General features: G+C 38.6%; 1 protein-coding gene across 5 annotated transcripts in view; it reads right to left on the bottom strand.

The window, feature by feature from the left end:
• The window catches only part of MID1 (midline 1), a 236,795-nt gene that overhangs the window by 95,513 nt on the left and 124,896 nt on the right, over positions 1–16,386 (bottom strand). The window contains exon 1 of one of the 5 annotated variants that reach the window (XM_064407721.1): positions 9,852–9,988. The exons of the other annotated variants lie outside the window; for them this stretch is intronic. The gene's annotated coding sequence lies outside the window, so the exon portion shown is untranslated. Of the gene's footprint in view, positions 1–9,851; positions 9,989–16,386 lie in introns of those variants that run through there. 5 annotated transcript variants of the gene reach the window in all.

Raw genomic sequence — 16,386 nt, 5'->3', positions numbered from 1 at the left:
TCCTTCAGTTTTGTGCGGTATTGTGCAAGGATTAGTCCAGAGTATTCTAACTGATAAATTTAAAATCTCTATTAACATTGAGTTATTTTATCAGATTGAAATTTTCACTTGCTACTATAGCAATAGCACAGCATTTGGAGTACATGTCTGTGATTATTTGTGCAAATATATATATGAATTTAAACACATAGAATAATGTTTCTAGCATGTGATATCCTACATATATGTATAATATATATAATATATACTCCTATGTATTTCAATAATACATGCAGCTGTATTTATGTGCACCTATATTTTTGTGCATATATACCTGTATACATATGCCAAAAAGTGTATCACATACATGTTTGTAGTAAGATTAATATAGCCACAGGAGCACACAGTGTTTTACTGAAATGCCTAAATGAAGATGAATTGGGTACACGCCAAAGAGTGGCTTAGCGCAAATTAGTGATGATCCCAACCTCTAATACAAGAAAAGCCTCTAGACAGTAAGATAGTGAAATGTGTGATTTGCTTAGGAAGAGTTTGTGTAAGTATCCACTTTTATATGAGTACTCTCTACTGCTAAAACATACGAACTATGGCTTGCTCTAGTGACCTTATTAAACCCCTGAAGTGGATTTGGACCAGAATCAATGATTTTTGAATGGAGGGCATGAGATTTTCTGGAGAAGGCAGTGGTAGACCCCCATCAAAGATCAACTGAAACTTCATTTTTCTTATTTTCCTGTGCTCAGTGTTACAAAGAATGGTTTTGAAAGAGTCGCCCTACGCGACTCTCCCTGCCTAAGCTCCCGTCAAGGACCCGTCACTGCTGCAAGCAGACAGGTCAGTGAAGCAGAAGCAAAAGCTATGCTTCACACTCACAGAGCTGTACCTCTTCACAGTACAATCTATTTAAGCTTTGTTGCTCATAACTGAGGACGGCTTCAGATGGCACAGCTGCATCGTCTTTACACTGTAAAGTCATTGTTCAGTTGTGTGAACTCCTGACTCCTCCCCTGGCCAGGGAAAAAGACAGAAGGACAAGAATCCCCCACAAACAAACCTTGATTCATTAAGGGTGAGAAAAGCTCAGGGCTCATTAGCAGCCTTGGGAACCAGGCAGGCTTGAGTCTTCTGTACTTCATGACAATTAGTGTGGGGAGCATGGTGGCAGTGACAGGAATGCTACCTATAACCCCAACATGAACCAAAGCAAAAAGGAAAGTTCAGCTAACAGAGACAAGGCTCAGACCTCACCATTGGTATTTAGTCCTCCTTGCTGTGTGGGAAGAGCAGCAAGGCGTCTATTCCAGAGGTATGCTTAGAAATGAGGATACTTTGCCTCTCTGCACTAATGCATCCTTTTATTCTGTCAAGAAATCTGAGCATTTAAAAAATGCACTGACCCTATCACAAAATTTGCTTTCCTGTATGTTCCATGATGCTGATCTTTTTTGAAATAAAGTTCCGTTTGCCAAAGACTAATTCATTTATAGCTATCCATCAGCTGCCATAATTGCACGGTGCATCTGGTCAAAATTAAACGTCTGGAAATTTAATATAAGCAGGAAGACAACTCCCCTCTCAGCCATAGCCATACAGCACAGAAGAGATTAAAGCCTTTTCTGCAAATGAAGACCAGTTTGTCTTTCCTCCTCTTCACTCTCTGTCTCACAGAAGTCCCAGAAGATCAAAATCTCATTCACATTGTTTGAATCCCTTCCACACCACAACTGTCTACCTCATCATCCTCTTATCCTGCAGGCTGAACACTGCACTGGAAAAGGGAGAAGGGGATTTGGGTTTGGCAGGAGACAATGTTTAAAAAGACAAACTAATAATTTCTCATCTATTGGCAGCCCTGTGAAAACCTGCCAGCTTTTATTTCTCAGGACCATGTTCAGAATACAGGGCTTTCTTCTATGCTAATCTTTCTGTAAAAAATTCCTTCTCCTCCTCCATGTGCCAAACAGATTCATTCATTCTGTTTCCCTCCCAAAGCACTTTTTTTAAAAGCAAAGTCTTTTTTATGGTACTCATATCAAAGAGATGTATAGATAAACAGCTAGAAGCAGCAGAAAAACATTTGCATCACTGCCTCATAGAAAGATGTTTGAATCACCATCGGGGCTCTACACAAATACCACCATCTCAATTGATGCCTAACTCAAATCTATCTGACCTGAATGAGCAGCAGCTGAGCCCTAACTAATGCTATTCAGTATGAGCAAGGGTGCCAAAATCTGATCTCAGACTGTAAACCTCTTGGAATAAGAACCTATCTTCCAAGGTAAACAAAGCGGAGCACACTGATAGAAACAAAAAAAATTACATTTCCCCCTTTTCTTTTGCAGTTGCAAGTAAGTCAAAACACAGCACATCTAGGACTGAATAATGAATCCTTTGAGAGCCACTCACCAAAGACAGGCTGCATTTTCTGGACAATCAATTAATCCATTGAATTTCTGCTTTCACTTTTAAGTAGGTGCCTAAAGTACAGATCAGCATGCTGATGATCCAGCTACAAAATCTTTCAAACTCACTGGCCCTTGCCTTAAGGTTTCATATTGAGTTTCAGTTTTTCTTTCTCCCTTGAGAATGGTAGAGAATCCATAGCTACAGAAAACAGGAAGATTAGGCAGAAACACAATACGTATTGTTTATATGTGCATATGGTTGTATTCCATATTCAACCTAGCTCAAAAATTGAAATGCACATAGCCTCCAGACACAGAAAAGAATGAAGGAATTTCAAATACACGATTTCCTATTTGCAAAATATGGAATTACTGGCAGGAAATTATATTATCAAAATGTCATTGAAATTACAAGAGTTATTTTTCTACCCACAGGAGGTAATTTTAAGAGCAGATATCAAAATAAAAGAGATTGTCAAAACAAATGTTATTTAAACAACAAAAATATACTTAAGTAACTTTGAATTTGTGACATCCCCTTAGGCATACAATGATTATTTATGCAGTATATTGTAAACATGTACTAAATAAAATCCCAACATCAATCTAGTTCATTGCAAGAGTCTAGCGGAATTAGTATCTCTGTACCTCTGCTTACAAACAGGACATATTTTGTAGGTGGCATTAACACCTTCATTTGCCAAGACATAGCCCAGCAGCAACTGGGATAACTTCTGAGATAACAGATTTAGGAAGCGAGAAAAAAGCTATTGCAGAGAAGCAACTGCAAGCAGAGAAGAAGGGAGTGAGTGTATGTGAGAGAAACAGCTCTGCAGACAACAAGGACAGTGAATAAGGAGAGGGAGGAGGTGCTCCAGGTGCAGATATCCCTGCAACCTGAAAGGAATAAGATGAATGTGTCTTTACAAACAGATGGTGTGAATCTGCTTGTAGATAGGGCCCAGGGACTTGTAGGTAGGGGAGTAACAGGAGAAATCATGAGTTTCAAAATATTCTACTAATTCACATGGAAAGCTGCTCTGCCAAGGTTGTGCTAAATTTCACAACTTCAAGAAGAACAAAGATTTAATAGAGCTATGTTATATAAAGGGTGTGTGTGGGTTTGTGTGTGCATGTTAAGGGGAACATATAACAGGTGAATTGGGGAGTCTGCACCTTCCAAGTGTTTTACCCAATGGAGAAAGGGAGACGGTGATGTGGCCAGGAAAACTGGGCTGAAAAGGAGGCTGCAGCCTCCAACAATTTGAGACCCCATGGAGAAACTCCCTATGGCCTCTCCCTTTGTTCATGAATAAAGTTAGAGGACACTTCTGTTGTGTATCTGGACATAAACCTCTGCCAGCGTGAATTTTTCCACACAAACCCATGGTGAAAACCATGATGAGGCAGGCTGTCCCCCTGCAGCTGTTCATGGTGGAGCTGAGATCCACCTGCAGCCCTTGCAAGACTTCATACCAGAACAAGTTAATGCCAAGAGGAGTCTGTGACCCTGTGGGAAGCCCATACTGGAGCAGATTCCTGGCAGGACTTGTGACCCTGTGATTGACCCGTGTTGGAACAGCCTGTTCCTGAAGGACTGCACAGTGTGGAAGAGATCCACACTGGAGAGTTTGTGAAGAACTGCACTCTATGAGGAAAACTCATGTTGCAAAAGTTCTTGTAGGAACTGCTGTCTCCTATGGGATGGATCCCACACCAGAGCAGGTGAAGAGGGTGAAGACTCCTCTATCCAAGGAGGAAGGAGTGGCAGAAAAAATGTGTGATGCACTGACCGCAACACCCATTCCCCATCTCCTACTGCTGCTAGGGAGAAAAATCAGAAGTGAAATTAAGTCTGGGAAGAAGGAGTGGAGGAGAAGGTATTTTATTTTCCATTACCTGCTTCTGATTTGATTGGTAAAAAGTTAAATTAATTTTCCCAAGTCGATTCTGTTTTGCCTATGACAGTAACTGGTGAGTGATCTCTCTGTGTCCTTACCTTGACCCATCAGCCTTTTATTGCATTTATTTTCCTTGCTCAGCTGAGGAGGGGGAACAGAGGAGTTTTGGTCAGCACTTGGCATCCAGCCAGGGTCAACTCACCACAAGGATAAAACTACACTTATAAATGAATGCGTCAAAAATTCTAGTATATTGAGATCACTTTTGGTCAGTGAAACACTACAGAATTCTCCCCACACTGAAAAAATCCCTAGCTACTACAATAAAGTTAGCAGGCAATGTTTTAGCATGCCACACACTCTCCTGCTCTTCTTCTATTCCAGCTGATCCTACAACCTTCACAAGAGGTGGGAACAGAATCTATCAGGAGTGGAAAAGCAGTGGGAAACCACGTTCTTTTGTAAAGGTGGAGCTCATGGCATGAATAAAGCTGTTTCATTTCAATTGTAGTGAACTCGGTCCATTGAAGGAGGAAGCAGCTGTAGGCCATTCTAGAAAATTTAAGCATCTTACTAACAAGTAGCACTGGGTAAAAGAGTTGGACTTGTGACATGCTCCAAAATTCCTTGAAAATCCTCTCTGGTAGAATCACAGTTTGCAGTGGTTTGGTGAATTATAGGCAAAATATGGCTAAGCAGGCTTGAATAGCATTTTTTGTAGTCATGTTTTCTAACAATTTACTGTGATAATACTACTATAGAATGGCTATTACAGTAAGGCCATTTCAATCCTGGCCCTCCAAACTCATACACAGGATGGACACAAGACCACTGGATAATTTAAGGATTGAACACCTGAAGACTAAGTATTTTTGTTGAAAACACTTGGCAACTTTCTCAGATAGAAAATGAAATTTATTAAAATGTCATTATATGAATATGAAAAGAAAGGTAATACAAAACCTAAGTATGTAATGCAATAAAATGAGTTATGTTTGCATACATATGTCCATGTATGTATACTAGGTTTATAGTACAAGGGGAATTGCAGTCAGCACCCACACTATTCCTGAGTAATCTATGGAATGCTTAAGCAGGTTATTACCATAATACAGAGCTGTAGTTTTCAAAGTCACAACATTTTTCTATTAAGTGCACAATAAAAGTAAAATTATTATCTTCTGTTCTTGTGATAAACCTGCTACAAGCTATAGAAAAAACACCCAGCTTTCAATTTCTTCTGTTAACAGTGAAGAAAAAAAAATAAAAATTTTGCCATATCGTTTTCTAGGATGTACACAAAATTTTCTGGGGAACAACTTTTCTCTCCAAAAGTGAATGTGATTGTTCCATAGCCCATTAAATCAACATTTCAAATGTCATCGAACCAATGAACTCCTGCATAGCTTAGGTGGTCCTTAGTCCATGACAGATTTTACCTTCTGCAGCACAGATATTGAAGCTTGTGGGTACCCATGATGTTAGCAATTGCCAACAGCACAGCTAGTGAGATATTCATGCAAATAGTGACTTGAGTGAGTAATGCAAAAAGAACTAATAATACAACATCAGATTTTTTTTAGAAATGTTTAATGGAAACTTCTGTAGCAGTAAAGAAACAAGCTGCACACACCCTGAAGCAAGCAAATACTTATTTTCCCACTGGCTTTTATCAAAGCAATGAGAATTAATAAATATTCAAAGGCTAGTGTCTGTTCAACAGCTCCCAATATGCAAAAACAAATGATCAGCATGAAAAAAAATTACAAGTTCATCCTATTCATCCATTTTCATTGACAGAAGAATGATCATCTGCCTTGTCTAGAAGTTACATGCAGTGTTTCCATAATGTTGAGATAGTTGTTTGCAACATTTAAATTATATCAATACAGGAAAAGCACACCTGCTATGCTGTTTGCAGTGTTACAAAGCCTTGACAACATCCCTTTCAGGTTGAAATATATGCTAACAGGAGAATATATTTTTGAAAAGATGAATCCTGTTATGTCATGCAGTGAGACAAGAACATCTCACAGAATTAAGGTTTTTGGCATAACATCATATGCTTCTGCTCATGGGAGATAAAACAATAACTAAGGCTCAAAAACAGACCACAAAAAGTCTTGACCTGTAAATCCCAAAGCAATCAATAAATTGCTGATTTAATATTATATATAGCAATATATTAGCTACAATATTAAATATATACATAAACCTATACTACTATACACTTGGAATGCTTTTTGGTCTTTATTTTTCATGTTCTTGCAACTCCTGTATCTTTACATTCTTTAGATACAAGATTTAATATTTCCTCAAAATTCTTCAGGGGAATGAAAGCAATTAATTGTTCAATCTTTAGCACATGTGAATCAGCACTGACCTCCAATTAAATTTATGGTTGAGAGTCTGTTCCGAAAATCTCCTCAACTAAATTCATACTCTTCATTTGAGAAAATGGTATTTATTCTGGGGTATATCATTGCTGTACAGGAACAAATATCAAGTTCACGTCTTGGTCTGATACTAGCAGCATGGAAAACAATAACTGGAGCAACCTCAAAAACTTACCAAAGGAGACAAATTGCTTTGTACCATGCCACTCTTTTTTCCTCATTCATTTCAAGCCAACAGCTTCCTTGATACAGATGCCACTCCACAACAAAAGGAAGGTAAAATAATTTTACCCACCCAAACCCACAGTTTTCATAAGGCTTTGGTTGCAGGGTAGAGCTGGAAATCTCCACACTTCCCCGGCTTGTGTAATGCCTTAGGTGACACAGCACACCCTGATTTTTAACATAGACTATACAGCAACAGAAATACTCAGAAACTGTGTTCCAACACATTCCTTCTAGTCACGATGGGTCACACACAGATATGTTAGTGCAGCTTGGAAACTCTGTAGCTGTTAAACTGCTGCAAGTTTTCAGAGGTGCCAGAAAGAAATTATTGCATTCTCTTCTCACTAAGTTGTTCTATGAATTCCTTCCCCACAGCTAAGTAAAGGGAATCATGGGCACTAAAGTTCACAATCACTGTCTGCACCTAGATAATCACATTTTAATTTCTCACAGGAGGATAGCTTGCTATTCTTACGCTTTATCTGAGTCTGATTTCTTATCAGAGAGAGCATTTAAAATAACAGCAATAATTCCCACAAACTGGTACAAATATAAAGATGTGACCCCAACACACCACACAGGGCTCTGAACTTGAAGTACCTGCAATATGTGTTTTTGATGAACTAAAAATCCTTATATTTATAATCACATTACAAAATACACAGTGTTGACCTCTCACTGTCCTGTTCCCCATATACAATCCTCAAAAAGCCTATAAAATATTTTTTTAAAGGAATGAACACATTTTCATAGAGTTCTACCCTGCAGATTTACAAAGAATATAAAGAGATTCTGGCTATTGCAAAAAAATCCCACCCTACTGTCTAACACTGAAGAGCTCCTTCTAATTATGCCTGCTGTACTCTCAGTACACTGAACTCCCTAAGATCATTGGTGTATTTAAAACTCAAGATTTTAACCAGGTCATTAAGGGGAAATTAGCTGTGAACCATGGGAAGATGGAAGATAAGGAACAAGTCATATCTGTGGTCTGAAGGTTATCTGTTTTAGGTCCCTGACAGAAGCCTCTCACCAGTAGTGGAAACACCTAGCTCAGGCTTTCTGAGTCTGAAAATAATAAAATGGTAATCAGCAGGAGGACTACTCCATTGGGAAGGAGAATCTTCACCCAGGTCCTTGCCAGACCCTGAGTCCTGCTCTGAGAGGAGTGTCTTACTGTCTTTTCCCGTCTTACTGGTGTCACTGGGGCCACCATGGGCACGTTTCTGCCACCACAGCCTGGGGTACCAGGCTCCTGTTCACTGTTAGCAGAATGATTTTTAGGAGCATTCTTCAGCTCGGTAGTCCAGAACAGAAATCTGCAAGTACCTGTTAGCAAATCACTAACTGAAAAAACGTGAGAATGCAGTCCTTCTCTCTTGCTGCATAGTGGTTCCTAAATGCAAGTGGTGGCTTTCATTTGAACAGGTCTCTATAAGATCCCTTGGAAATCAATGGAAATAAGTGGCCATCTCTAAAGCCATCTGATTTAAACTATATGACATTTTCTTTAGTGTTAAGTGATCTGTGTTTTCTAGATCTGTTTATTTTATTCCAGTTATGAAAGGAACTTTAGAATCTAAGAAATAAAGACTACCTCAACTAACAAGTAACTCCAGTGCTCTCGAGCTTTAAAGAGAAAATAGAGAATCTAACATCTATCCTTTTATTCTTATGTGTTCAATGATCACTTGTTAGCCAAATTTGCTTCCAATAAATATCTTCAGATATGCTTAATTTCTATAGCTGTCTAGTTAAAAATCCAAGAGGAAACACAGAAAACTGAGTTGAGTTGCAGGAGAATGATCCCAGAGCAACCACTTTCCAGCTGAGCAGGGATCTTTTCTGGATTTGGATAGTTCTGCTTCTGAATTACTGCATCAATATCACCAATGGGCCTCTCAAATAAAAGGTTCTTAATATCACTCAAAAAATAGCTTAGTAGCTTTTGAGGGAATGGAAAGAGAAAACAATACCTTGATTATTATATCCTTTTAGATGTTCTTCATCAAAAAAGCCTCACTGTTTATCTCAAAACAAATAGAACAAAATTGAGTATTTCCTGTTGGCTGGCAAACAGGTCAGTGTTACTGTAATAACTAGAGTAGCACTTGAGGAAGAGTTACTGGCATGCATCCGCACAGCTTCCAGCTTTTTCTTCCAGCAGCTTCATAAATACCTACTTTCCAACATCACTTAACATCATCTTATCCTTAGACAACTGTTTTTCTGGAAATACTTTACTGGGAAAATCACACAATGACTCTGTACCTGTGAGCTACACAGGCTGCTGATTCTCCTGTATGCTGCATTTTGTAGGCTTTTGTGCATATAGAATTTGCATGCAAAATAACCATAGTGACCAGACCATCAGTCTGAGCATACTGGTGCCAAATGCACATCCTTTGAAAAAATCTCACCTCTCAGCCATCATACTTGAAACATGTCACTGTTTTAGGTTATGTAACTTCACCATTTACAAAGAAATAAATAAATAATGGAATTTGAAAGACTTTGCACAAGGACTGAAGCAGGCATCAGGGAATGATTGTAGTTTTAAAATTTTTCTGATGTAAACATGTATCTCAGCCTTCATCTGTTATTTTAAAAACAGAATTATAACGTTCCAGATGTTGTTAACACTATGCAGATGCTAATGCCCCTTTATCTCTCTAACTGGTTTTATGACAACTAACAAGACAATAAGTCCTTGTTTGAAAACTCAAGATGAAAAATGTTCCATTTTTTCCAGACTTTCCAGCACCAAGAAGATAATTCATCACAGCAACAGAGCAAACCTCAACTCCTCCCTAGGACTGCTAAACACATTATAAAATACTTCCTAAATTACTTGCCATGGCAAGCATACACATATGCATGTGCTCCACTCCCACAAAGCCACCCAGCCGCATACCCACCGCTGGATCCCGCCCTACATCTTCTGTGGGAAACATTGCTGCGGAGACAGGGACCACGCTGACCCTCCAGAAACCAGCAGCAGCCCAACTGGGACAGGCAGCAGACTCCACCACTGTCCCAGTAATCCTGTGGCAGCGCTGACTGCGTCTGAAACTGCAAGACAGTTGTGGCTGAAACACAACAGGAAAATGTCCCCTACAATTGCAGGAAAACCCGCTCCACCTAACTGCCTCCGCCAGGATCCGTGCTCCTGAGGCCAGCCCTTCGTGCTGCACCCACAGCAAAACACCTCCTGTCCCTCCCAAGGGCCAGCCCTGGTGGGCTGAAGGCAGGAAGAAATGGATCTCCTTGCAGAGCATCCCAGCAAGCCACCAGGGCTGTGGTGGGACAGTGCTGCCCCACAGCTTGGGCGAGCTCGGCCCTGGGGCAACCAGCCCGGAGTGGGGCTGGCACACCCAGCCCTGTAACGGGAGGCTGCCTTCAGCTGGCCAAACCTGCCACGCCCAAAAGGAACATTTCCACATTTCTGTTCTCCAGAATGGCAGAGTTCTGCACGACAGACTTGCGGCAAATAATCACTTTTTTTTTGCTGCTTTCTCCAAATATTATTCAAAAATATAACAGTGTAAAGTGTAGCAGGAGTTTGCTGTAAGTGGGGACAATTTGGGAGAGTACTGCACCTGTGTGAGAGACTTCCTTCAAACAACACAGAGACCCTACTGCTTTGAGATTCACCAGGTGAAACACAAGATGATAGCAGTTGCTTCATTTTTTTTTTAAATTTTTATTTTATCTTAACTTGTATGTAAGCAACAAACTGTAACAGGAAACTGAAAATGTTTTACCAAAGTGCCCGGGAGGAATCCTGACTGAGTCACACCAGACATTTGGTCTCCAACAAAGGTGTTAAAAAATCACACAAAGTGGAAACAGCAGGAAAGAATTGCTTCCTTGTGTTCTCTGTTTTTCATGTTGCAATGCCCTCTTTCATACAATGGTAACACAACAAAATGAAACAAAACATACCTCAGACATCTGAGCATAAGATTACAAACCCACACTTAGGTCTTTCTTCCATGGAAGAGCCTGCACTTTGTTCTTTTGAAGCAATAAACAACTGTTGTGATTATTTAATTTCCTATTCATTTCATTTCCTTGAAACAATAGACCAGAGACCTCATACAAATCCATGTTCTTCATAAGGTTTTTAAAGCTTTTTGCTGGCAACGTCTGTTAACTTGTGTGTGGAATAGCGAATTCTAACAGGCAAACTGAGCGTGCAGAAAGCAAGACAGATGGGCAGAGGGATTATGATTATTAGAACCCTCTGCCATGATATTAAATGTCCATGGATTACCTACAGTCAAGTTATAAGCAACACTGCAGGAGCCACAACACAAGTCCTAGACAGAAGAATTTTAGATTCCTCAACACATATCCTGTCCTTGATCTTTTATTGAACAGTATCAGTAGTTTCTTTGGACTGTCTGTCCAGCCATGCTGGTTTATACTCATCCAGATGCATTTGTGATCAACCAGCTCAAAGGATTATTGATTCTATGATTATCAGGTGCTGTCCTACTGCTCTTTGTCCCCATTATAGTCAGTCTACCTTTTCATGCCCTTTGCTTGCAGACAACCAGCCACAGTCTGAAGCAGCTTCAATGAACAAACATTTTTAATATTTAAATATTCTTAATCAATCATAAAAGTGACACCAATCATAAAAGTGAAACCAATTAAAACAATCTCAATTTTGCTGATACATCTGCCTTAGTTACTGCATGAGTTTTACTTCAGTTTGAGGGTAACACTGCATGTATTACAATAGTCAACACAGAGAGATTTCATAGAGCTGAGTATCTCCATGTGATGGTTTGTCAGCAAAGACTTCAGGATACTTTCACTGCTTATGCACTTGTATGCACATATACACATGTATACAAGTGAATTATCATGAGTTCAAACCATGGCCTCATAAAGTTGTACTTGTGTCACTTGTGATGCCAGCTTGCTTGAGTTATCATTCTAAAACCTTAAGATAATGAAGTCATCTAAGAAATATCCTCTACCACACTAATCTCTCTTCTTTCACTTTTGAACTAAAGTGTGGACTGTAAAATAGATGTGTTCTACCCTTCCTCCTCTTCAATATCTATTGAAATTAATGAAAACCTCAATAGAAGTGTCTTTAGACATGAAGCTGGATTCTCATATAGCAGAAGGACCGAGATACATGACTGAATATAATCAAATTGCCACAGTTTAACAAGATAACATCTCTAGTGCTCAGAGCCAACACAGCTGTGCATTTGTGTTCTTATAATCCCCACCAAGAGCTTTGGCAACAAAAGTTATTTCAGCCACCAATAGCTCCTTTCTGCTGAAACCTACCACCTTCACCCCAGAATCAGTAGATTAAGTGCTGAACCACAGCTTGTGTGATTCTTTGCATGGTATAAACCACCAAAAATGATTGTTTAAGGTGTATAGGGTTGCAGTAAGTTACAGCAGTGAAAAGAAGTGGGTAGCTTGTGACAGTAATTTCTTAAACTATGTCAAAATATTCACTAGATATCAACTGGCAACGTCTCTAGCTCAAACAGGATGTGAAGAAATTCAGTCCAAGAGTCTGAGCTAATATATTACTAGAGAGATAAGTTACTGTATCTAAATTTAATATAGCTAAAGTCTCAGAGACTTAATGAAAATCCATCTATTGACCCTCTGTAAAATTATTCTTTCATCATGTGTGGGTTCTAAAATTATGTATTTCTGATGCCAGAGTGTCTAAACTGTGTCTGTTTGCTGTGCAGCCACTGTTTCTGCCAAATACAGTCAGCTCTTCATGGTAAAAGTTTGATCAGCATGATGCTGTTTAGGGAAGCATCGAGTATCATATTTTGCATTCTGCATGCCTCACAGCTGTACTTTGCAGTTACTGTGTTATTCTAGTTACAATGCTCCTGGCAGAAAGAAACAGAGCACCTTAGGAGTTCAAGCAGATAAATAGAATAGAAACAAGCAAGTGCCCTGTTAGGTTGAAAGAAATCATGTTTCCAGAAAACATTCAAAGTGCTAGAAAAAGACAATACCAGGACTGACTGGGAGAAGCAATTTAGATGGGGCACAAAATCATAATCGATGTTAATCCTGAAATTCACCAACCCACAAGCATCCAGCACAGCCTTTTGCTGGGTTCCATTGTGTTGCTTCTAAGTCAGGCATAGATATTTTCATAAAAAAAATTGGACTTGAAAACTGGTCCATGTGGCTCTTAAGAAAGCTAAAAAGTAAGATTTTTCTTTTGCTAGTTTGGAAATATGCAGTTACCAAAGCCATTTTTACTGCCTTGCCTTCTGCCCTTGAAAGAGAATGCTCTATGCCACTCATTCAATGTGCAGAACAGAAATACAATCTTTCTTTTATAGTTCATTTTCTGTGCAATTTTATCTTATTTTGATGGACAGGGAACATAAATTTTTAGATTGATAGGTGCTGCTGCTGGGCACTTATTCCAAACAATCAGTCCACTGTCTTCAGAAAGCAGATACCACAGTGTAGTATAATGGAGCATATTGAAACTGTAATATTAACAAATGGAAAAAATATACTTATGTCTGCAGTTTATAACTTTTCCACAGGCAAGCACAATCACATGAATTACTTGTTCTATACAGCTAATCATAGGATTCCATGATGAAGAAAATCAGCAACAGTGGATTGGTTAAAAATAGTATCTCCCCAATCTTTCCTCTCTTGCCATATGGTCAGTCAGCACAGAGGGGCTGATCCAAATGACATTAGCAACTCTCATTTTTCTGAACAGGGCCAGAGTAAGAGCAGCCTCGTTGCTGTTGTTAACAGCATGTCTGAGATGTAGGATTTTCCTGCTCCAGGCAAATGTCTTCAGTACATTTCTGACTAGCCACATCATCTGCTAACCCAAGTGAAGGAAGTGGAGAAAACACAGATGCCCCTCCCTTCAAGTCAGTATCTACACCTTGCAAGTCTCTTTGCACCCTAAGGACATAAAAGGAAAAAAAAAAAGCAGTCTGGCTTTTTGGAAAAATTAAGAAATATCATGTCACAAAGAGTGATTCATGTGATACAATTTGAGCAATTTCTTAGAATGAAATTGTTTCATAGGAATGCTAAGTGCTAATTCTCCCTCAAATATTTTAACATTAATTGTTCTTTGAGCTTTAAACCTCCTCTGGTCTCCTTGACGGAACTCTTAAGACATTGATGGGTCACTGTATGCAGGTATGCCATTTTCCCCTAGCATTTCATTTGTATCTAAATATCATTTGAATTGGAACCAATAAGCCATGCTATAAATGACCCATCATTAAGGCTCTTTATAGAGAGGCAAAACTATAATTTCAACAGCAGCATGGGATTCTAAAATACTTTATGTCTTGCTGAAGGTGAAATATTTAGCACTTGATTCATATTTGAATAGATGATAAATTGCTCTATCAAATGTCATACTTCCCCAATTTAAACAAAAGCCTATCTTTCTAAACTTCAAAGTAAGCCACAAACAAAAAATCCCCTTGCTTGGAATGTACAGCCGCTGCTTGTAAATTTGGAGGTAAGTGAGGCAGAGAAAGGGGGGGAAAAAAGCTACTCCAACTGCTACACACAACTTGCTTTTAACAATTCCTTGTGATCAATGAAGCCTTTTGCTCAGTGCTGCATTTTGGAACTGCTCTGTTCTAAACTGTTAGATTAACAACACAGCATCCAATTTGTGAATTTGAATTCTAGTCTGACCCCCTGAATCATGGAGGGAATGATCATTGCAGGAGTATGAAAACATCAATTGAACCTGACTGTCAAAATAAGATTCGAAGAATATCAGTGTGCAAGGACGTGTTTTAAAAGAGGTGGGGGGGGGGGGGGGGGGGGGGGCGGGGGGGACCTAACCCAGTCAAAAGCACAGGAACTTGATACTTTTTATGTTTTCTCCTGCAGCATATCCAAAAGGATTTTTTGCCCTTTCAATCTCATCACATGGAAAAGGTTTTGTATTGAAAAGATAAGAAAATGGTTTTCTTTTCCTTTGTTGTTAACTGCTTTTTAGCAGTATGATGCTAAATCAGACTTGAGCTGACACTTACTAAAAGTGAAGCCTGAAGTTTTTAAACACATCTTCTGAAGTCTAAGTCTCTTCTACAGTATTTGAAAAGGCAATTAATCCTAAATTGTGGAGAGGATATTGGGATCTAAAATCTAAACAGCCTAAAAACTTTGGAAGGTTTAGAGATCAGTCTTAATTTTGAGGGTCTTGGCTACATCTAAATCCTCCACTGTTTTATATTAAAAAATTATAGGTTTTTTAGCATAACAGGTATATTAGTCTTTGGTGAATATGCTTTACAAAGAAGATGTCTGATTATGATTTCCCTCTAGGTGATCTGATTCTGAAAACTGGGATAAAGACTTCATTTTAAAGAACTTGACAAACACGACCTGAATCTGTTCATGTTTTTATATCATGGCCACAGGAAACTGCATTAGAGAAGAAATTTAAATTTGTTTTCTTAAGCATTGAAATATAGCCCTTAGTATTATGGGAAGATTATGTGGTATTCATGAGCAGCAGTATGAATCTACAGTTTCAGCAATTACAAGTGTATTTTAGCCTCACATTCAGCTCCCACTTTTGCTGAAACTTCAGTTCTGTTTCCAAGCAGAGCCATAGTTCAACAGCTTTCTTCTGAAGGGAACATCTTACTGAAAACAGTAGTGGCAGTTGCTCTGCAGACACTACGAGATAGCATCAGATACAAGAATTTCTTGGGAATGCTAAATAAAGTTAAGTATATTGACAAATACTTAGAGGATTAGAACCAAACAAGTTTATGCTAATGAAATAATCTTTGGTCCTGAGGGTATTGTCTATTGTCTTCCAGTGATATTCATATATTAACTGCACCAGGATATTTAAAAAAAAAATGAGGATCATTAACAAATTAAAATGAATAGTGTTGAAAAGTATTAGTAAAAGAAAGCTGTGCCTTTTAATAAAGAACATTAACTTATGAAAAACAAAGCAAAGCAATGAGAACTCAAATCCTTACTTACCAGCACAGGGCCTGTTAAGTGAATTAATTGCCTTTTAAATTTCTAAAAGCTTCAGGATAGAGACCCTTGATATGCAGAGAAACTTATAGACCCTTTTGTTATTTTTCTAATCATTTGTCAAGTGAAGAGTCAAGAGAATAACTATTTACAAATGCAAATGTACAAAAGAAAAAAAAATCTGGATATTCAATGTTCTCAATGGAAAATAAATAGCTTAAAGCATAAACATTATATACTTAGTCTAGTTAGTTCAAAGACTAATTCTTGTAACATCACATAAGGTGAATTTAAACACAGACCATCAGAGACTGCGAAAGAAAACATCTCCACAAAGGTAGGCCTTGCCAAGTGTGTTTGATTTATGGGTTGATTCAGGTTTTTTTGATTCTCCAATGAAATATAAATCACTGTAAGCCATTATGTACTATTTTTGTTGCACTA

Source organism: Passer domesticus, chromosome 2 (assembly GCF_036417665.1).
Source record: "Passer domesticus isolate bPasDom1 chromosome 2, bPasDom1.hap1, whole genome shotgun sequence".
Classification (NCBI taxonomy): Eukaryota; Metazoa; Chordata; class Aves; order Passeriformes; family Passeridae; genus Passer; species Passer domesticus.
The sequence above is the reverse complement of the archived record's forward strand: the minus strand, read 5'-3'. Positions and strand labels throughout refer to the sequence as shown.